Source organism: Ciconia boyciana, chromosome 1, assembly GCF_034638445.1.
Source record: "Ciconia boyciana chromosome 1, ASM3463844v1, whole genome shotgun sequence".
In the NCBI taxonomy this organism is placed as follows: domain Eukaryota; kingdom Metazoa; phylum Chordata; class Aves; order Ciconiiformes; family Ciconiidae; genus Ciconia; species Ciconia boyciana.
Window position 1 is genome coordinate 98982594 of NC_132934.1, and position 22853 is coordinate 99005446.

General features: G+C 42.4%; 1 protein-coding gene and 1 long non-coding RNA gene across 9 annotated transcripts in view; one reads left to right on the plus strand and one right to left on the minus strand.

Moving 5' to 3' along the window:
• PHLDB2 (pleckstrin homology like domain family B member 2) overlaps positions 1-22853 on the plus strand; it is a 111180-nt gene that overhangs the window by 3642 nt on the left and 84685 nt on the right. For 6 of the 7 annotated variants that reach the window (XM_072884807.1, XM_072884860.1, XM_072884879.1 and 3 more), the window contains exon 3: positions 694-837. The exons of the other annotated variant lie outside the window; for it this stretch is intronic. The gene's annotated coding sequence lies outside the window, so the exon portion shown is untranslated. The remainder of the gene's footprint in view (positions 1-693; positions 838-22853) is intronic. 7 annotated transcript variants of the gene reach the window in all.
• On the minus strand, positions 9945-14880 carry LOC140661974 (uncharacterized). 2 transcript variants are annotated; one of them, XR_012045955.1, is made up of 3 exons: positions 14797-14880; positions 13844-14014; positions 9945-13364 (listed from the first exon to the last, which is right to left on the minus strand). It is a non-coding gene; the product is annotated as an uncharacterized lncRNA (long non-coding RNA). The 2 variants fall into 2 exon arrangements; XR_012045956.1 differs by having other exon boundaries at positions 13844-14017; positions 14797-14846.

A 22853-nucleotide genomic window follows, 5' to 3' on the forward strand; every position in this document is an offset into this window, starting at 1 on the left:
CAGCAAACAGCGGTATCTGCAGTGGGAGGCATCACTGATGGCCGTGGATGAGGCCCTTCCCAAGTGGAAGGTTTCTCCAGCATTACAGTTCAATGTGCTTGGGAAAGTTTTGAAGAAAAGGTTTTCTGTAGGATAGAGAATGCAGTTTTATCAAAATTAAAACACTTCCTATGAAATTGTGGATCTTGAAAAAAATTATTTGGCAAAAATTGGAGTGATTAGTTTCCTCTATTTGACTTTAGCTGAATAAAATCAGAATATCTCATTTTGAAATGAAACGTCTATACTTAATCAATCAAGTTTTGGGAAAGTGGTATGTTTCATTTGGTTTGTTAGAGAGTAAACTTAACCCAAACTGTATTTGATATTTTAAGATGCATTTGAAAGTGAAGAAAGAATGTTTGAGACAGTTTCCCTTGACTGAAATCAGAAATTTTCATCTAAAAGAGATTTTTATTGGTCTTAACTTAAAATTGGGACTTTTTCAGCCTTTCATTCTTGTTAAGACTGAATTATTCTTAAACATCATGATGGTTTTTGAGAACAGAAACTGATTCTTGACTGGCTTATCTACAATAAAGTATTTAGTTCAAATATCTACCTGACTGCTAAAGAGCCTTCAGGACACTAGTCTTTTAATTATTTCATTTAGGCTGCTAACCTCTAAACTTTAAACAGCATCCCCCTCTCCAGTCACAGGGTTTCGCCAAGAGCGTATCGTACGATGTGGGAAGAAGGAACAGGCTGAGGAGACATAACCAGCCCAACGTCACCCAGCACATCCGAGCTTGACTTGGTTTAGCCTTCCAGGAAGAAAAAAAAAATGGTGCAGCACTGGTAAGCTGTGCAGGATCAAAATCCCCGTCTGTGTTAGTGACCACAGAGGGGCAGATGGGGGTGGCTTTTTGTCAGTGTGACTGTACTAATGCTTGGGTGTCCTGGGCCCCTCCTCTGCCATTGCTAGCTGGTAGATCGACCTGTTCTGCAATGCCTTTTAGGGCTGATTGATACGGTAGGCACAAAAGAGGGGAAGAGGGAAGGAGGTGGCTGTAAACACTGAAACACCACCTGCGGGAGACCCTGCAGGTCCGTGACTACCTTCTCTGCTCTTCTGTGAAAAATGACATTTGGAACAGGTTGATAGTTATGTTATCGTTATTGCAGGGCACCTGTGTACAGACCTCATGCTGCAGCTCCTGCTGGGTGGAACTGTTATTTTGGGCTTTGTGCACATCTTGCTGCTGAAAGCAGAGGGAGCAGCAACCTTAATGGAGAGCAGAGCCTCTTCCAGAGCTGAACCTCAGGGGAGCAATGCAAGCATCTGCTAGAGGTGTTGCTGGGGAAGAGGGAGGAGCGTGAATAGGACTCTCCTTAGTAGCTTCCTGCAATATAAGGGAACATACTTAAAAATTGTCACATTCATGCACACCTCTTTGTCTACTTGATATGCTCGTTGTCCTCAGAAACATAGGAAGGATAACGAGAATGCTGGTCTTCTCTTAAGCTGTAGTGGTCCAGGAGGATACCATGGTCAGATGGAAAAACCATGAGATGAAAAGATTCAAAGTATGTTTTGGGGGAAATGAAGTGAGAGACAAAGCAGGAGTGGAAATGAGAAATCCCTGACTGGCATACCTTGCTTTAGAAGGAGTCGGTGAAGCTCACCTCCCTGGTAGCAGGGCCACCGGCCTTCAGCAGGCTGGAAAATGATTATGGACTGAGTGTTAAGCAAAACACAGGGCCTGGGAAAGGGCATGTTCTTTGCTGGGGTTTGAGAGCTATGTCCCTCTGTCTATTCTTGTCTTGCATAAATATTCTAAACTGGCACCAGTCTGTAGCCAGTTGCAGCCAATGTTGCATATTTTAAATGTGACTTAGAATGGCTTAGATCTGAAATTTAGGTTTAATTTTAAAATGGGAGGGATGGCTTATAAGCCTTCATGTAAAAGGAAATGTTTTAGTACATGGTTATTTTTAAACGTGTTTTGGCATTGCAAAGTTATGAGAATCAAGCACTGATTCTCACGTTGTACCTAGAAATAGGAAAGGCTGTATGGAAGAGTCAAATAACACTGAAATTTAAAAGGCTAAACTAGCAGCAAAAAGAGGGTTAACACAAGTAAAAATATAACATGATTTCTAAGGATGCAGAGCTGTTTCATCAGACCTGCTACTGTGTCTGCGTGTCTTTTCCTGCCTGAAAACTCTTTGCATCTCTTGTCCAACTTTGGTTAAGTGTGATAGAAGGAAGAAGGTACTCAACATAATTAAATTTTGCCAAGGTTTATGAAAGCCAACGAAATGGTGGAGAAAAGCCATTGCTGTCCCCCAGAGAGAGCTTAGAAGTGATTGCAAGCTGTCACAGGCACCAGAGAATCCGGGGGAGCCCTTGTGAACACCTCCGCTCCAGAGAAAGCCAGGAGGTTGCTATCACCCCCTCAGGCTTCATCAGCCCCCGCTGCCTCGGGAACGGCTTCTAGTATAGCTAAGAGACCCCTGTGTAGTAAGAGAGGAGCACAGGCAGTGTTTGAAGAGATGTGGAGATGCCAGAAGGCTTTGTAAAAAGCAATTTAAAAAATTAAATAGAAGTAATAAAAAGCAAATAAAAAGAAGCAATTAGAAAGCAAGCAGCTATGTGTGCAGTCAGTCTGTCGCTCTCCCTGCCTGCCTCCCATGCGTCTGTGGCTGGTCGCTCCGCACTTGCCACCACCACTTTGTCACCCCACTGGTCAGGGGACAGAGAACTTCCACCTTTGTACTGGGGGTAGGCTCTACTCTTTTAGCGTATTTATGGAAAATATTTGTAGTGGGATGGTCACACAATGATGCGCTGAGCAGAGCCCTGTTTGTTGGAGAATGGAGATGGTAGAGTGTGGCAATGGTGATGGGCACTGTCCCCCCCATGCAAGCCCCAAGGTAATACATACCCAAACTGCTATGAACACAGAGCTAAGATTGCTCTGTTGTCTGAGCTCCTATCAGCAACATGGCAGGGGGGAAAAATTGTGCCTCTAGCAACAAATGTGAAGTCAAGATGTGCAAATTCCCACCCTGGGGATTGTTGCATCAGGATATGAAGCAGTTATTAAATTGCAGAGAACCTGCTGGACTCTCCACTGCTTGCTGTCTGCAATTACAGACACTTGTTATTAAGTTAATGAATATTATTAATAGTAATTCTGTGGCCCATCTTCTGGGGAAGAGGATAGATTTAAGACTACCTCTGTCTTTAAAGTTCTTTAAAGGTGTAAAAAATGGAAAGGAGGGGGGAAAAGAGAATGTGTAATTTATAAGGTTGCATTTCACAGACGCAAACTGTAACGCATTTCTGCACACTTTTCCTAGTACTGCTTACCCAGTACTAGATGGTGGAGTTGTTCACTGGACCAGCTAAGGACAGGTGCAATTTAGAGGTCCTGCATAACTTGACTCTCAAGCATCTCATTGCGGTGCTCGGTTTCAGAGCACTCATTCCTTCTTGACACGGGGATTGGCCGTGGTTGCTTTCAGGTGGCAGGCGTGACCACAGATTTTCAGTGGGAGAGGGCAACTCTTTGGGAGGGGTGAAAAATCACTCCTGCAAGCTCGTGGTGGTTTGTGTGGAGCAGGCTCAGTGTTGGATGATGAGCCTGGTGCTGGTACTTAGTCTTCCTTATGGCTGATCTAAGTCTCATCGTTGTGCTTACAGGGAAGAAACCTGCTCCAAAGTGTCCTGTAGCCTGTGTGAGGGTGGGATGTGAGCGCTGGGACAATGCTCAACAAGAGTGAACTTAGACACCATGGTGTGGGATACTTTGAGTTACGAAATGGCGTAAAGCCTGTTCTTTAGCAAGCAGAGCTTGCATATTCCTGATGATGGCCAAAATAGGAATATTTTGCTGTGGCAGGAAATCCTGCTAAAGCAGCAGTACGGTGTAAATGGCAGCTCTGCTGCTGACAGTTTTCGCTGTGGAAAAGCTGTGCTCTCTTAAAAGATTCTCATAAAGACCAAGTTACTGCTTTATAGTTCATTTCCTGTACTGTGGAAGTGATGTGCTAGCCATATTATTTTATGGAGTAATATGTAATGGTGTTAAATTTTTGGCTTTAGCAAAATAGTAAGATTTAGGAAACACTGAAGTTTATAAGTAAAGGAAAAAAATCACACGGAACTGCAGTAGGCAGCTTTTAAATCTCTTTGTACTGTTCTAAAAGTTTTCATGATGACAAGGTGCCTCTCTTGATTTCCAGCTTTAAATGCCTTTTGAAGGCAAAGATAATTGTTTTTCATGCAAATCAAATGACCATGCTTGCTTTGGTCTTCAAAGTGAAAGATCCACTGACCAGTGTTAATGAGAAATGGTGCTATTAGAGTCAACAAGGAATAGTTTCTGCAATGCCATGCTTGACTGTAGAAGAGAATAGTACAACTGTGAGCAGTAAAACAGAATTTTGCTGCAAAACGGTTTAATTTAGTAGTTTTGGAAATCCAGATTTTGAGTTTCTCTGAGATTCAGGTGATGGAATTTTTTGTGTGTGTCAAATAATAATTTTAGATCCAGGCCTCTTAGATCTCTGGTTTCATCATGCTATTGTATTCCCTTGGAAATTAATGGGAAATAAAACGGAGCATGTGCAGACCATGTTGATCATTGACACTATCAGATGATGTTTTTCAAATTAAGCTGCACTGTATTTTTGGCACTGTTCCTTTCCTGTTCTTTTTGGATCTTGGCTTTGTTGAAACTGGTTGGACCCTAAGCCTTTATACTTACGGGTGCAATTCTTCTTTCACTCTGCCTTCTGCAGGGTGCAGCAAGCAAAAATATGTTTTTGTTCCATCCAGCACAAACACCAGATATAGCCTGGCCGTGCATGTGTGAAGAGGAGCGGGATCTGGCATGCAAAGGAGCGGTGGCTGCCTATGAGGCTGGCTTGCTCCTCGTGAGCACTGTGGGCATGTCCTTGGTCTGCAGTTAGTATGGGCTTTGTCAGCCAAAATTCCTTAAACTGGGGAACAAAAGGAGGTTTTGTTTGATGCAGCAGCAAATCAAACCTCTCTGGTCCTCTTGAAGAATGGTGATTACGATGAGGGTGGTGAGACACATGAACAGGTTGCCCAGAGAAGTTGTGGGTGCCTCATCATTGGAAGTGTTCAAGATCAGGTTGGAGACGGGGCTTTGAGCAACCTGGTCTAGTGAAAGATGTCCCTGCCCATGGCAGGGGGGTTGACTAGATGATCCTCAAAGGACCCTTCCAACCCAAACCATTCTAGGATTCTGTAAGAACATCTTAGGGCCTGTTCTTCAAGGGGTGGTAGAAATAGCTGAGCAATGGCTAACCTAATTTGCTTCAGAGAGGGCCCAGGGACAGATATTAGGAGATCAGCTTTTGGAAGAGAGGGCAAAAGGTGGCTGCATGTTCAGAGAGGGAACACAGGACACTTGTCACTCTCTTCCTCTTCCACTTGGTAAATCTGTGCTTGCTGAAGATGTTTTAATCTGCTGTTTTCTGCCAGTCCTCTGCTGAGGGAAGGATTTTGACTGTCCCTTTTCAACACCAGAGTAGTTTAAATCAGTCTTTAAAAGATGATAAAGCCAGTGTGAATGTGTCCTTTATTAATCAAACCTTCTAACTAAATGTTGGTATTGTCTTGCTTGGTAAGTCTAGGGAAATACGATATAATAAAACAGTGGACCAGAAAAGTGCTCTTCAAGCAGTAGTCAGCGGATCATCATCCAAATGAAGGAAGGCATCAGAGAGGCCTGAAGTCAGTCAGTTTTCCCTGATGACTTGGATGATGGAACAGTGATTCATGATTAAATATATTTGATAAAGGAAAATTCGGGCTAGGGGGTGGGGCTCAGAAGTTTTAGGCAACAAGCTTCTGGTTCAAAATAACTGAGAGAAACTGGAAAAATTATTTGAAAATAGATTGTAGGGAAGACAAATGTGAATTTCTGCATTGTAACAAGCAATAATTGGTCAGTTGGTTACAAAGTGGGAAACAAATGGATAGGTTGCAGTTCTGCAGAAAAAGATCCAAAAATGACAGTGACTAAGACAATATACTATGTGGAATAACTGACTTTTTCACTAAGGTTAGACAGACAGAGGTGACAGGACATGCAAAGGGATTCTACTCCATGTGGAGATAATAGTGGTAATTCCTTGGCAAGACCAACTGGAGGGGCTTGAAAGGAATAAGAAGAAGGACCAGGGCCCTACACCATGAAGAGAAAGACATGGAGTTGTGTAATTTAGGGAAGGTAAGGCTGAAAGAAATCAAAGTTTTCAAATAAATGAATTTATTTGACAAAGACAAAAGCAATAATCTGTTCTCTAGTCCACAGTGGCCAGAACAGGCATTAAGATGATTTTGTTGAGAGTAACAGTAGTTGGGATAGGCAACCTGCAGAATCTCTGTTCAAACCATGTAGATCACGTCTGTCGGGGATGGCGTGGTGCAGCTGATCCTGCCTGGGGGCATGGCGATGTGGTGTGAACTCGTGAGGTCACCTGCAGTCTTGTGCGTCTGCGATGAAATGAGGGGGGCGGGAGGGGGAACCCTTAACTTGTGGTGATTCAACATTTTAGCCAGTGCTTTCTTCTGCCTTCCTTCAACCCTATGCTTCCAATTCCTGAACTCAGACTCTTCTTCTTTGGTCTGCCTGCTCGTTGACATAAATTATGCAGCAAGTCCTTTCAGGCAGGGGCTGTGTTTACCTGCCTATTTATCTGGCATCAGTGGGACTCCAGTTTTGACTGGAGCTTCAAGCATAAACAATAACCATTGTCAGAGTAGATTATTCAGAGCAGAGCGATCTGAAGTCATTTGGTTATGAAAGGCTCCCCAGAGCATAAGTCCTTGCTGTGACCTAGAAATGTTGGCGTGAAAATTGATTACATGGTAGGATTTATGTGGCAAACTTGCAGTTCTTCCTTGTGCAGGCAGGACACAGTGTCACAGAGATTACGCCTATTGTGTGAAATGTATGTGCAGCCTTCTTAAAGGGAGCACAAACTCTAGCCATGGGAAAGAGGGCTGAAGGAGCCTGTTTGTCAGGAGAAGGGGCAATGAAGCTGGAGAGAGAGTCTTTGGAGTTTCTGAAGTGAGATGACATGAACAATAATTGCTGGGGAGGGAGGGAGGGAGATATAGGGGCCAAAAATGCAGGGTATGAAGCAGAGTGACTGCCCTCGGACATGTTCTCCAAAGGGATGGCAGTTCTGTTGCTTGAGTGCTGATTAGACAAAGCACTGAAGAATACACAGCTGTTTGAAACGGGCCAAAAGCTCTTTTCCTCTTCCATTTCTCTGCTCTGCTGCTGTGTGCCTCTGATGAACGTTCCTGCCAAATCCTGCTTTCTTTTTGGTTGGTGGGGAGAAACTGGGCATAATTATTCATACCATCTGCCCTGTTTCAGACAGCTTTGCTGCTGTTACTGCTGCAGCCTGGCAGCAGTTGAAGGTATAGCATCTCTTGACTGGGGATTCAGGCCCTGGAAACCGCGGTTATATTCCCCATCAAAATTGTGGGAATTGTTGAGAAGGTTCCCAGCTGTTTTACATAGTGGGTCTCTTGGACCTGTTAAGGACAGCCACTTGGGCAGACACACTGTGGGGGCACTATGAAAAAATTCTTAAAACAAAATTTTGGATTTCTCTAAAGATAGTTTTAAAACGCAAAATTTGTGCTTCAAAAAAAAGAGGAAAAAAAAAGAAGCCAACCAAAACCCCCCAAATGGCTAAAGGTCTTAATGGGGATTGTGTTAAGTCTTAATCTGAAATGATAAATCTGCCCCAAACACTAAATGCAAGAGAACAGCTCTGAAGATGATCAAACCTACTCGTCCAGTGCATTTTAACTAGCACAGCAAGGGAATTTCCTAGCAAGTCATTATTAGTATGTGAAAGTGCAACGTGTTAAATATCTACAAAGTATGCTCAGCTCAGAGCAATGAAACTGTTGTCTAATTTCTGCTCTGGACAAGTTTCAAAAATACAGAGCTAGCGAAATAAAGCAGCAAGAAGATGATGTGTGTGTCCAGCATCCATGTCTCCAGCCATGGCAAATTCTCAATTCTTGAGACTACAGCAAAGAAACCACTAACAGAGCTATGAACTTGTGTGATAGTTTCATATGCAGTGAGACACAGTTTCTTTCCTAATCCATATGATGATCGGTTTAAACCATGAAGTGTGAAATGTGATTACCCTTGTCCAGTGTTTGAATTAGGGGGCTGTAAGGAAAGGCTCATTGCTCCGGCTTGCATGAGGGAGGGGGAAAACAGGCACAAAGACCAAGAGCTGCTTCTGCATATGTCACTGAGGCAGGGCAGAAATAGTCCTCTTCGATTTACTTGCTGAGATTAAGTATGATGAAATAGAAGCATTAAAATTCTCTCAGGAGGGGTTTAATGTGGATCTTCGGTATGGACAACAGCTGCTACGGAGGACAAATGAATGACCTGTTAGTCTTTCCCCACAAATTGGAAATCAGTTCTTGGGGAAAAACAAGACACTTGGAAATGAACATGTAGTAGTGCCAGGCTTTGTGCAGATCATAACCACTTATGTCATAGATATGTTCATAGTCTTATCTTAGCTTTACCTGAACATCTGTTAGTTGGCACAAAAGTCAGAGTGCAGCTGCCTATGAATTAACCTGCATTTGCAGATTATTTTTTTTCCCCTGGTAACCTCATCCATTTTGAGTGGGCCTGCTGGTTATATTAGGAGAGAAGTTGACGGGAACCTTTGTTTCATTTTTCAACAGTTGACAAGATACTGTGTCTGCTTTGGCACAGTTGTGACACTGCTGTATTTGAGTAGGAGCAGTGATGTGGAAAGACTACCACTTCTGTCTGCTGTAGGAAAGAATTGGGGATGCCTTATGGTATTGCTTTGAACTGACAAATAGGTGTCAGTTTTGCCCAAAAAAGTGTTTCACACCATGTCTAAATGAAACAGATACAGGTGTGGCTACAGAAGTACAGAAAATAGTACTGACAGGGGGCTTCAGTTTGCAATGCACTGACTTGGAGCCCCTTTCCCTACCCAGCCCTGAAAGGTTTCTAGTGCTAATTAATAGAAAACCTGATGCGCTTTGCTGTTGATCTAACAATTGTACTTTTCACACCACGAGGCTGGGAAATTCACTTTGGGATTGGATAACCTTTCTTTTGAGTCTGTGCTGCCATTTGAGCTGTTAGCTTCAAGGAGAAGCCATGGTATTCACTGAACTGTTTGTCAGGCTAGAACATGTAAATGAACAGCTGGAAGCTAGTGGTGGTTGTCATTGAAATACCAAGTGAAATTTCCTGTTGCTTCTTCACTTGCTTTTCTTTTCTAGACTGAATTTCCACAGTTATCTGCCCAGTTATGGTAGCTTTCTAGAGTCAGAAGAGTCGCTGCCCAGCTCTGGAAGCAGCTGTGTGAAATTTTTTATTTTAATAGTGTGGTTTCATCTTAGTGCACCGGCATCCTGCGATTGCCTTTAGAGAGACAAATCCCATAAATACCAATATTCATAGGTCTGTTTGCTGTGATTGACTGCTTGCAAGCACTTGATTCTGCTTGCAGCTGCTTGGGCTTGGACATGTTATATTTTCATGAGATATCGATGGTCCGTATCAAAGGAAAAAATCCATTTTGCTAGCCAAGCCTGGAAGCTAGACTTAAAGAAATCCACACAGTACAAAGAAAATCTCAGCTTTAGTTTGGTGGGCTGCTAATATGTGGTTGGTCTATCTGGGGACAGAATGATGTTCTCCACCTGCCTATAAAATGCTACACAACAAATACATAAGAGTAGTAAAGACTAATAGTCGTTACTCTTACTTTTTCTCAGAGACTTTCCACAGGCCTTTGAAAGCAAACTTATTTTTATCTTTTTCAATATTCACTTCACAGAAGCTATTGTGTAGACTATTGGCAAGCTACCTACAAAGAGATTCCATTCTGGTTGCATGTCTCCCTTTTCCATGATGTTATTGACATATTAATATCTTTTCAAGCATAAGTCTGTGCACTGAGATGTTTCAGGGCTTTTTTTTTCCCAGGCTGCTGTGTCCTTGAGGAAATTCTGGAGGGATGCTGGAGAGCTGTCATCATGCTGGGCGAGTCTCACCGCTGAGCACAGGGATTTTCACTCATGAGCCGAAGCCTCTGACCTGCCTCCTTGACCCAATTCAGTGGCTTTGCTGCTCAAAAAGAAAAGGCAGTGGAGGAAGCGGGTTGGCTTCAGGCTGGAAGCCAGGAGGGGTGGAGAGATCCCTGTGTTTGGCCCACTGTGGATTCGGCTGGGGTTCTGGGGTGCCTTTAGCAAGCCCCCTATTTAGCAGCAACAGCTTTTTTCATTCATGCCCTGTCCCAGGCTTGAAGTGCCAGCATGTAACTGCAAGGCTGTGGATCCCATGCCAGTTAGGCAGTATTTAAAAGGTCCATTATTTATTATAAAATAAGCAAGTACAGATAGGAAAGACATAGCTTGAGCTATGAATCATGTCTGACTCACATTAAAGGTTACAAGTCCAATTCTACTTTCATCTGTATCAAGTGCTGTTCTGCTATTGGTGCTAATACATGCAAAAACAGGCGTTAGTACAAGAAAGCTTTTAATATGAAGTATTCATCTTATCTTGTTTCAGACTAGGTATTTCAAGTGTGTCATCACTTGTATTTAACAGTTGTCAAAACAGTTGAATACGGCAGAGGGGTTGTTTCTCATCAGCAAACTTTGCAGCCTGCCTGACTTCAGATAATAAATCCCTTCATAGCATAAAATGTTTTCCTATGAAGAAACCAGTTATTAACTTTTGCCTTCGTCGAAGTTTTAGTAATATGCTGCATACAGGAGATATCTGTGGTTTGGATAGGAGAGAGACGAGAAGAAATGTAGCAATTTATATTTACATATTAGGCAATATGTCTGGATGATGGGGGATGTGATAGAATTAATTATGTAGAGCTGCAGTGACAGCTAAAAAATGGAGCATACAAATATGGACGTATCTTTTGACTGTTGCTAGTGCTGGCCACCACAAATAATAGTGACTGTGAAGTTGGCCCTGCCTGGTTCATTATTTTGAATTAACTCTAATTTCCTCCAGATGTATGTGACATTAGTAATTTTTGTATGCTATCTATAGGTTGTTTAATATTTTTTGGATTATTTGCTATTCTTACTCTGGGCTTGGTTTAGTAATCCTGACGATGCTATTTCTATTCTTCCCCTATATGACTGAAACACACTGGAGAGAGCATTAGGGGAGGAAAGGAAATGCACTTGGGCATTCTAAATTTCATAATCTTGTTAATATTGATCAATGTTTTAGGTGCCACAAATACTTGGCAGTCTCCAAATATTTGCAAGCAATTAATATTCTGGTCTGGTAAATGAACACAAACTAAGCTATGGGTTAATTTTTTTTAAGTTATGCTTTATTTTTAGCTTTCTTTTCTGCTCCCATGCTACTGTATTTGATGAAATTGCCACTAGCCACCAGGGTCTGTGTTTGTTGCAGGGTATCATTCACCACAGGAAGTTAAAAGCCTTTGGGTTCATGGGGCAGGGAGCTCTCTTACTGCGTTGCTGTACAGCACTTCGCTGTAGTGGTCTCCGCCATAAGCAAGGCCATGCTCACAATTGCTTTGCTGGCTTCTTTTTTTTGTTTGTGGGGTTTTTTTTAATTTCTATTCTATTTCTTGTTTGCATTTTTTGGCATTGGCAGTCGCTCTTATGGTCCTCGTGCTTACTGGCTGGTGCACAAAGCATAGGAAGCTCCTGACCAGTGCCTCCAGGCAGCTCTCACGCCTAGCATCAGCAAGCACCACCTTCCCACGTAAATCCTTTATCTTCCTGCTAGAACTCCCTCTGCCCTCCACCATCTCCTAAGTTTTCATCACTGATGCTAGATCTTCACTTAGAAGCATGGTTCCCAAAGCTAGTTTACACCAGTATTGCCACTGGTAACAGCAGCAGCTGGCAGCAGCTCTGGGCTCTGCGCTTTGTGCGTGAGCAGAAAGAGATGGTTGTCAGTTTGGGCAGTGTTTCAGTAACACGTGAAATATCTGGCATGCAACTTGTCTGGGAAACCCTGATTAAGACCATTCAGGTTCTGGTCATCTGTGGTCAGTTGCAGAAAGTTGGAGAGATGTCATGGACCTACACCTAGAGCCTCAGCTGTGAGCTCTCACTCTTGGTGCCAGAGCTCAAAATGCTCTCTGCTTTTCTTGAATCCTTGAAAAAAATTAAGAAACAAGTGACATCTGTCTTGCATGTCCCTTCTTGGCATGCAAGTAATGGATCTAATGACTACCAAAGGAGACTTTAAGAGTGGAACAGGCAACAGAGGCACAGGCTCAAAACTTTGCAAGAATTTTAACTGTGTAGCTTCTTGGGATGTTTGTTTCATTTGTGTGGCTTTTAAAATTTAGGGTTAATTATTTGAACTACAAGCTAAGCAGGATATAAAATTATGTAAGTCTCTTTGTAACCTTTGGAAATCAAAACTGTTTTGCTGTTAGGTCCTGCTAACCTGGGGAGGAAAATACAGCTTTATAATATCAGGCAATAAAATGAAACTTTACCCTAGCTGAGACCTCTTTGGATAGTTGTACAACTTTGCATGATGTTTTAGAAATGTCTGATGTACACGAGCATAATAAAACTCCTGCTGTGTCTCAGCTGTAGGCAAATGGCTCCATCTCTGAACGGTCCATGTAAATGGTTTGCTATACTTGAGGTATAAATTGTATGATTAGGCAATTAATAGTAAAAACTTTGCTCTTCCCCACTGGAGTGCAACAATATTCAGCTGAATGTATTGCTCATTTGCTCCTTGAAGTCCTTTTTTGCTTCTTAAACAGTCAGCACTGGTTGAGTAATCTTTTTTCATATAAGAAAAACAGCTCTGATTGCAGACTCACTGCTTTCTGTAGTCCCATCTGAATACATCTCACTCATTTCTGCTTTTGGGCCTACGTGTAGAGGAGTCATCAATACAAGCTACTTCGCAATTACCTCTGCTTGTTCAGAGAAGGCAATTAAGCATGTGATTCTTCATCGTATAAAGCGATGCTTTGTCTTAATGGATCATTTTTCAAACAAATTCTGATGATCCATTGAGCACACAGGTTAAAGTGCCACAGTCTCGTGCTGAATATTGCTGCAGCCACAGGTGGTCAATAAGGCAAAGGGATATACAGGCGGTAGCAGTCTTTCCGTGAGGGTATATGATGTGGTTGAGGGAGAAAATTATTAGCACAGGGAAAAAAGTAATCTTCCATCCCTCACAGAGTCACTGGTATCCAGAAGTAATTACATCACTGTCTCAATCTTTCCAATGTCATCATTCTGAAACTTAACGGTAAGTGGAAACCTATGTTTAAAAAACCAAAAAGCTGCTTATTGGAGAGGCATGGGTGCATCATACACCATTAATTAAATTTGTTTTAACAGCCTAGTTGCAGGCATGGAGCATTAGAAGTAGTAACCAGTGAAAAGGAAGACTTTAAATAAAAATGGTTATGGCAAAGTCTTATTTTGGATTAATCTCTAAAAGGACAACCTGCTAGTTAAAACCAAGTAGAAAAAGCTGCTATTCTTTTACCCCCCAAAAAAACAAAACCCCACCCCCCAAAAAACCAAAACCCAAACAACAAAAAAACCAACCCAAAAACCTGGTAAAATACTGGATGATTCTCCCATTACAACCCTTACAATGGTTCATAGAAAACGGGTTATTTGCTGCAAGCAAGTCCCTGATTGCACATATTCTCACTTTACCGAATTTCCCAGACCTAGCAGGATACACCTTGAGCTGATGTGCTGAGATAAAAGATAACATTTAAAATTCACCTAAGCCACATGGGATGTCAGCTCTTGCAAACTGAAGGCACTCTGTTGATGTTAACATTTCTCTGGGGCCAGTCCTTTGTGGCAGAATCCCTGCTTGGTTGTTTGCCCCTTTCTGAGCAGCAGCACAGCTGTTTGGGTGGTGTGCATCAAGGCTGTTTGTCTGAATGATTCCTGCTTGAAGATAAAAATCAGAGGTTTGCTGCTGGAGATACTAACATGGAACTTCATCCTTCTGAAATGCGACTAATGGACTCTGAACAAGCTAGGCAGTGTTAAAGTGTCATTAATTTGCCTTCTAGAAAGTGAATCTAAAAAATTTCCATGGTTTGCTTTTCTTTCTCATAGCAGCACTCAAAGTCCATCAAGAGCAGCAGACAAAACTAACTTGTTGGTCCTTGTGCTCTTTGGTATTTGGCCTAAAATGGTTTATCAAATTTGATCTGAATTTGTGCTTTTAGTTCTCACAAACCTGTGTATTTCTGTGAATACACTATATTACACTAATACTCATTTCTATTGCTAATACTGAGTAAGAAAAGAATTTTCTTTGTGCATCAAATTTCATGAAGCAGGAGTGCAGAGCATGCTCGAGGTTAAATTATTAAATATGGTGTATAATACAAATGACAGAAATAGGAGGGTAAAGCAATTTATGTATGGTATTTATTGTATGTTAAACAAGAAAAATACTTCAGTCATGATTAATACAGGAGAGAGAATAAAATCAAGAACCAGAGGAAAAAAGAACACAAGATCAGATTTTAAATATTAGGTTAAGTTAATGTTAAAGGAATATTAAATTCTTTAAATGCAAATCCAACCTCCTAAATCCCCTCCCCCCAATCAAAGGGACAAATTCAACATTAAAACCTTATCTTGTAAGGCAGAAGGTTTAGAGCTCTTCTCACCAGGCCCCCAGTTAGGTTCCTCCAACAACATAGCTATATGCCTACCTTTGCATGGGTGCTTTGAAGGCACAAAATCCATCACAGACTACTTTAGCTTCTGAAGAAATAATCAAATTGTGCAGAAGAAATGACAGTACTGAGTAAAGAAAAAGATGGAAAAATGTTTTTATTGGCCAGTGAAGCTCATTACACCTTCATTTCGAAATCACAGCACTTCTGTGATTTTGTGTTTTGACCTCCTTGTGGCATTGAGTCTGGGAACGTGCAAAGTGGAGAACTTCTGTGAGCCTGGTTTGCTAAAAGCATTCCTGCCTTTGGCAGAGGCTCTTCTGCTTGCTGCTTTCTGCAGCAGAAATAATGGGGCATTTGTTAAAATTGGGACCTGAAAGCAAAAAGCTGATAGGACTTGTACTGGTCACTGGCTGTCATTGGATCTTGAGAAGCCAAAATATGCTACTTAAAATTGTAAATATGCACACTGTAAATTAAATCCTACAATTATGATGAAAAACTCTGGTATGAGAAAGCAATACATCTTAGTCTTCCCCATTAAGGTGCAGGTAACTATTTTCAGCTAGATGAGCAGAGTGCCTGGTATCTTGTAGGGTGAACTCTAAGACATGCTGATAGTTTTAATTTTGCTATCATTTCACCTGGGGGCAATATATAATATGTTGATAACATAATTCATAACTTTCAGAGGGGGAATGGACATTTATTGGCATGTTCATTTTGCATTGTGAATAGATGGCTAGCTTTTTTGAATGACTGAGGTGACAGCACCTTCTTAGGATGTGTTGAGCAAAGGATGCTCTATTTTTTTCATTATTATTACCTCACTGCTATTATGTTACTGTTGAAACTGATTAAAAGTTAAAAAGAAAAAACCAAAACAAATGTCTGTGGAATAGGTCATGGTGGGAGAGGAAACCAGGTCACTGACAAATCAGCACAGTCTTAAGACTTACAGCCTATGGCTCCTGGTGTTCCAAAACTGATCTTTGGAAGGAACGAGTAAGGTCTTTCAGTGAAGCTGTGCTGGTTTCCCTGGGTCCTACAGGCTTGAGAGCTTCTGGAAATGTTTCCTGTCTTGGTGCTGTTTGGGTGCCTGTTACTCATGATTAGGTTTCCAGACCACTTTGTCATCATTCGTGTTTTGGTGAAATCTGAGAATAAAAACCAAATACCTCATCTTTTGTTTTTCACTTGAAATGTTTTTATAGAAACCAATGAGCCTGCTTTTCATTTTTAGCTATGGAAGAAGCTGGACTTCTCAGAGAGATGAAATAGGATAGTATGCGAAATGGCATGTTTTAGTATTTGCTTGTTTTACACTAGATAAAGATGACAGATATCGCTTGTTTTCATTTAGAAGCCTCCTTTGGTTAGAGCCACCCTTGTTTCAGTGTGGACTTTACCTTTACACAGCAACTTACTGCATGAAATTAATTCATTTAAAATACACAGTTTGTATTATGCCTGTACAGAATTTACAGCTTCAGGTAGATTTTCCTGTCTTAACAGGTTTTAACATAAATTTTCAAAGATTCTTTGACCTGGGCAGTCTCTCTCTTTCTTCTCCTCTTCTTTACATTCAGTCCAGTTTTCATTCCATTTACCTCACTGCCTCACACAGATACTAAAACACATACTATTCTTATTTACCTCACATACTATTCTTATTTACCTTGGGCTGTAATTTCTGTATCTGTGCTTTTTTTTTCCCCCCACCCCCAGCCAGGAAACAAAAAACAGGGTGTGCTTTTAAAGGCAGGAAAGTAGCTTTAAATATCCTGATGGCAGAGATGTGAGATCTTTTTTCTTTAAAAAAAAGCATGATTTTCTTGAAGACTTTCCAAATTTGTAGCTTTGTGAAATGTTTATTTTAGAGCCCCTTTCTGAGTCTAGAAGTGAAGCTTCTAACAACACAAGCAGGACTTCCTTTTCTCCTCTCGTCCCCCTGCCTTCCTTGGGCCTTACAAATAGCATTTTTCCTGTAGAATAAATAACTTCACTGAAATAGATATATAAACCCGCTGTAAAACTCAGTCTGTTTATAGCTGAAATCCAACTGTTATTTTGCAGCTGGTCTCCGTAGTTTATGCTGAACCTCACAGAAGGTTGTTAGTTTCTCTGAGATCTTTGTTTTGCAGGCTAGTTCCTTTTGAATGAGAAATCAGCCTTGTTCCTGACCTTTCTTAATGCTCATTTCTACAAGCAATAGGTACAGAAAGGCTCAATAAAACCAGCTGGGGCTTTGCTAAGGCTTAGAAACTGCTCACCACGTACACTTTCCTAACTGGAAGCTGCACCAGAGGCAGGAGCTGGTGTCAGGGCTGGATGCAGCTCTGGCAGCCATCAAGGGGAGCAGAGGAAGGTGATGACCAATGTGACTGTGTGACAGTCTGTCCTGGCAGTGGACCCCGGGAAGGTGGTGTGAGTCCTGCCAGCATGCCTCTGCTGCTTCCCTGCTCCTGGACAGCAAAGGAAGCAATTGAAATTGGGGTGAGCCAGAGGCTGGAAATTGCATCAGATGAGAGAGAGGTGTGTGGCACTTGTCCATGGTGTAACACCCGTGAGGCGCATATGTCCCTAGGCTGTGTCTTGTGCGAAGGTCATTAGTCATGTGCTTGGTAATGGAGTCCATAAAGAGTATCAGTAGCTCAGTACCAGACTTCCTTTGTAGCCTATTACTTAACTCATTTGAGACAGGTAGCTTAAGCCTATACAATTATGCTTGTGTTGCGTGGTCTCTTTTCGCCACGGAGCATGCAGAAGGGTTCAGCCAACAGAGCTGGTCCCCTGAAGACTCCTCACCTGTGAAGAGAGCTGGGGCCTTGCAGTGCTGAGATAATACAAACCAAGTCAAAGCTCCACATAATTATCATTATTCCTGCTCTACTAAGACATGTTGCTTTGCTTTTTGCATTTTTGAGGTGGGGGAAGAGAGACAGAGACAAGATTTAATGAAGTAATCTGTGCAGGACCTTTTGTGGGTGAGTTGAGGACAGAGTTAGTAACTTCATTTCATGATAAACTGTAATTTCCAAGCTATAGGTCATGGTCATAAAAGGTTCATGATCCTGGAGGTGATGTTATGTGCCTAGAAGCACAAATAAGAAATATATTTACAAAGCAAAAATTTTGGGAAGCAGCCCTCTCTTTTTGTCAGAGCTACTTTTAGGTTCTGACCACAAGAAAGCAAAGTGTGGAGACAACTGGAAAATTATGTTGCTGTTCCAGTTCGGGTGGTGGTATCAGAATATGCAAGACCTAACAAGATTAGAGCAGTTTTGCCCTTTAATTTGAACAGATGCAAGTTGGAGTCACTAGTAGATTTGCATCATAACTCTGGTTCAACCCTGAGTCATGGGATTATTTCATTCTGCTATATTCTTTTTTGATGAACCACTTTGCTCCTTTTTTTTGTGAGGGTGGGTTAAACAAATGCTAATTCCTCAATGAAGTACTTCTCCCTTGTTGAAACTTGAATGGGATATTTTCCAGAGTGCAAGATCAGAAACCACCCTTTACACAATAGCTGTGCCAGAAATGGCTTACCAGGAAAGCAGATTGCCAGGGGTAGGTAACATTAATGAAATGGGCAAGGGGTGCTTTTCAAGGAGTATTTGTATTTTGATGTTTCTTGTCTTGTGACATTAATCTAATTTTTTTGCACCGAATCAAGTTGGATGTCACACATTTCTTTGCAAGTTGTTAAAATTCCCAGCTCTTGCTCAAGCAGACTGTCGTTCCTGCTTTTCATTAAGGTTGTTTGACTATTTCATGTCCTAGAAAAAGTGGTTGTTCAGATCACAGCTTTCCTAGTCGTGAACAGCAGATGGGATCGTATCTACCTGACTGCTAAAGCAAGTCCAGGACCAGGTAGTGACTTTGGATTTTTACAGGAACCCATGGGGTCAAATGCCTACAAGGCGAAATGGGCAGGAGTGCAGGAGCACAGCACCTACCTCAGCCCAGCTGAGCAGCAGGCCTGGGACGTTTGCAAAGAATGAGTCATCTGTGCAGTTCCAGATTGCAGCTGCTACAGCATTATAGGAAAGCACCAAACTGGAGCTTAAAAACGAGGGGAAGGGACAAACTCAATGCACAAAGAAACTACAAGCTAGCTGAAGGACGCAAAGAGGTTTTTAAGAGAGACCTGTAAGATTTTCTTGTAACTCCAAGCCTTTAATGAAAAGAAGCATTTGTCCCAGGATGGAAAACAAGATACAGCTACATGTATAGTCAAGCTAGGCTTGACTGTGCTTGCTAATGTAAATGGAGAAGGGATTATTTTTTTTCAAGTCAGTGTATTTAAACCAGAGTTAAAATATCTGAAGAAAAAAGACCATCCTAGCCTAGCACTGATTTTTCTTTTACATTTTACCTACGTTTAAATCTGTTTTGCTTTTTTCCCCTAGAAATTTGATCCTCCCCAAAGTAGACTACGTAGCTATAGGAGCAAGACTGCACTGCTCTTGGAAAAATCTGCATGCCTTTGTGCTTAGATTTCCTTGCTTTTGCATCTGAGCTGAGCCCCTGACAATTGAAAATATTTAAAGAAGGAAAACTAAACCCTAATAAATGTGAAAGGCATTTATACAAAAACACAAGCCTTCTTCCCTCTGTCTTAATTGAAATACCTTAAAAGGCTTGCATAGGCTATACAAATAAATACAACTACTCATTCCCTCTATGCTCTTGTGTGCCAGTTTTGAATGTCTTTGTTTCTATTTTTGTCTCCTTATTCCTTACCCTAATAAAGATCTGTAAGTAAAATTTCTGTCTGCGTCTAAGCTCAGCAGCTACGTGGTCACATCTCCTCCGTATCATTTTTCCTGTGAACTTTCAGTTCCTTTTCCTTTACTTGGAATAAAATCAAGCACTCTGTTAATGGCCAGAAGCCTGCAGTGGGAGGCTCGTACCACAGCTCATCTGGGCCTCTGGATGCAATAGGTGAAATGCTGTCAATCTACTGGGACAGTGATGAGTATCTTTAAAGTCACTTTCCTATAATAGCAACTTAGTTTGAGAGCAGAAAAAGTGCTGGTCTGCTTCACGACTTCTCAAGACCTGTTTTTGCCATGTAAAGTCAATTGGCTGTAAGCTGTGGACCCAGCTTGGCTTCAAAGTGCGCCTGGCTCTTCATTCACAAACTAAATGCTCTAGAGCTGCCAAACTGGGGAGATTATTCTGTCTCGTTTTCTGGCAAGCTGCGACTGCGTGTATCACTTCATTTATATGCTAATTGAGGCCAAGCCTCCAAATAGACTCCATACAATATCAGTGTGACTTGGCTCGGTCTGCATGGTTATTCTGCCTTCCCGCAGCCTCAGTGTGTGTGCTTGGAGCCGGACAGGGTTTAGTACGTCTTCATCAATGAAGTCCTGCGTCCTGACCCCAGCTTTCAGAAAGTGATGATTAAACTTGACGAGCGCGGGTCACTCGCACCAAGGATTACCACGTCGCTGTGAAGGTGAGCTTACGCCATTTCTTGACTGGGACTCCCCACTTTTCAGCTCTGAGGAGATGCTGGTATTTCTTAGGCCAGCTGGCCTAATAAGAGGTTGCAGAGGGCATGGCTAATTATGGGGACAAGGTGCTGATGGGCCAGCTAGGTAGAACAGCTGGCTTTGTTCCCTCCTCTCCTCTGCCAGCTCGTGTGTGACTGAATGGCAAAAGCTCACTCTCCTCTAGACTGCCCATTTTTAAAGTGTAGTAAGGATCCATGCTTTGTCAGACATTCCTTGAGGAGCAGTGTATTGTTATAGAAAGAGCAGGTACAAATATATGCATTCAGGGCTATTTTAAAATATATACACTAAGGGCTCCGTTTGTTTAGGATGTTATGAATTTCAAAAGCCAAGGATGAACTATTCAGTAAATGGATGCATGCCTCACGCTGAATTTTATGGGATGTTTCACCGAAGGCTACTGAACTTAAGTTGGGAAATGCACGTGCTTGTGATACAAATTCTTTGAACCTTTTAGAGGGAAGTATTAGTACCTTGTGCTTTAAAGCAGAGATGTGACATTGGCTCACAAGCGTATTTTACCATTAACCCCAGGGATTAGAGGTCCGTACTAAGTTCTGAAATATCTATGTGATACCATTTCCATACTTTTTTTAAACTTTCTTTTAGAAACATATCAAGGTGTGTTTTTAAAATCTTGTTAAAAGAGAACTGAGCACTTGAAAGTTAGAAAATTCCCAGCTGGCAGTCACCTGCGTGAAGCCTGTTCGGGTCTGCACTGCAGTGCAAGCTGTTACAGACAACAGCAGCTCAGGCATGGGAACACTGAGCTACAACATGCCTAACTTTTAAAAAGCCAGGGCTTGTACTGCGATTCCCAGTCCTGGTCCAGGTGCCCAAAAAGGGCCTTCGTAGCCTACTGGAGAGAGCAAATGGCCAAGGAAAGGCTGTTGACAAGAACAAAAATTCCTGTGCTCTCCCAGGCTGATTGCATGCTCACAGCTTTGAAATAAGGAATTACTTGAAATCAGGATTCATGGCTTGGGCTCAGGCACCTGCGTTGTCTCTATACAGGGTGTTACCTCCTCTCCTCTGCCAGCTCGTGTGTGACTGAATGGCAAAAGCTCACTCTCCTCTAGACTGCCCATTTTTAAAGTGTAGTAAGGATCCATGCTTTGTCGGCCATTCCTTGAGGAGGTAATCTCTATAGGGTGATTTGCTGTTCTCTTCTGAGTTGCGGCAGTGCCTACCTCTCATCCGGCAGGTGAGGACTATCAATTCAGCATGAGCTTCCTCCCCTGCCTGAGGCAGCTCAAATGTACCCCTCGTGTGCAGGATAATTGGCTTATCCAGTAAACTAATTGGCACAGAGCCACTTTCCACCTCACCTGTGGATGCGGAGTCATGATCTGGCCAGGAAAGGAAGAAAGACTCATCAAGCCACAGAGAAAAAAGCAAGAGGTAGCATGACCCTTTTGCCTAATGATGAGGCAATTTCCTGGGATGGAGCAGTTATGGGATCTGGTACTTCCCAGAAGTACTTAAGCATTTTTGCAATCTGCTCATCACTCATCAGATAAAACTTCCATGGGATTTCCAAAGCCTGCCCATGCATTCAGTTTTCTTTGTTCCTGTGAACAGCTTGTGTCTGTTCTCAACAGTGTGTTGCCTCTGGGTTACGACCTGTTGGTTGACAAAAATAGGTGCCAGGTGAGGTTCCTGCCAGGGCATGACCGCCAGGCTGAAGAATACCGCCGTGCTTGTGCAAGGAAGCGGCTCATTTATTTCCATGACACTGTGCTCCTTTGTGTGCTCTGTGGAGCAGGTCTTGGCAAGCGGCGTTCACGCAAGCCTCTCTGTTTTAAGTGGAAAAGCTCCAAAGCTGATAAATTTCCCGTGTCAAATGGGTCAGAGAAAGGACATCCCTGTTCTAGGCCAGGATGGTGTCGTTAGGTAAACGGGGGTTGTTCCTCGGCCTGGGAACTGGCCCAGTCTAGACATGAGCATTCGGAAGCCGTGCTAAAGGAGATGATTGCAAAGGGCAGGATCGTGGTGGGGGATCAGCCGCACTACGAGGGCACGTGGCCCAGGGAGGAGAGCTGGCTGCTGCGCTCAGAGCACCGTCCTGCGCTTTGCGAAGTTCTGCAAGGGGCAGCGGTCCTCATTCCATCACCTGTCGGCCTCTGCCCAGGAAGCAAAGGCAGTAGAAAGACCTGAACGAGGTGGGGAGTGCCAAGTTGGCAGAAGTCAGTTCCTAGGAGACTCATATCTGAAGCACCATCCAAAAGTCTGGAAATACCATATGAAGAGTGGAAGCCTAAAGGTTTCTGCCTGAACTCCGTTGCTACCAGTGCTGTGGTTCTGTTGCTGCTGGAGCACAATGCTTGTTCCTTAGCAGTGCTGGAGCTTTGAAATTTGTTTATTCCATGCTGGAGTGAAAGGAGAACTGCTTGAAATGTTACTCTGTTTTACATATATATTTTTCTTGTTAACTCAGTTGTGTTAATGTCTGCTTTAGGATGCTAATGGGATGTTTTAATTTGTGAAAATTTTTTTGTGGTATCAGACACTGACCTGACACAGGATGCATCCCACTTTAAAGTGGTAGTTCTGCCTAACTTGGAG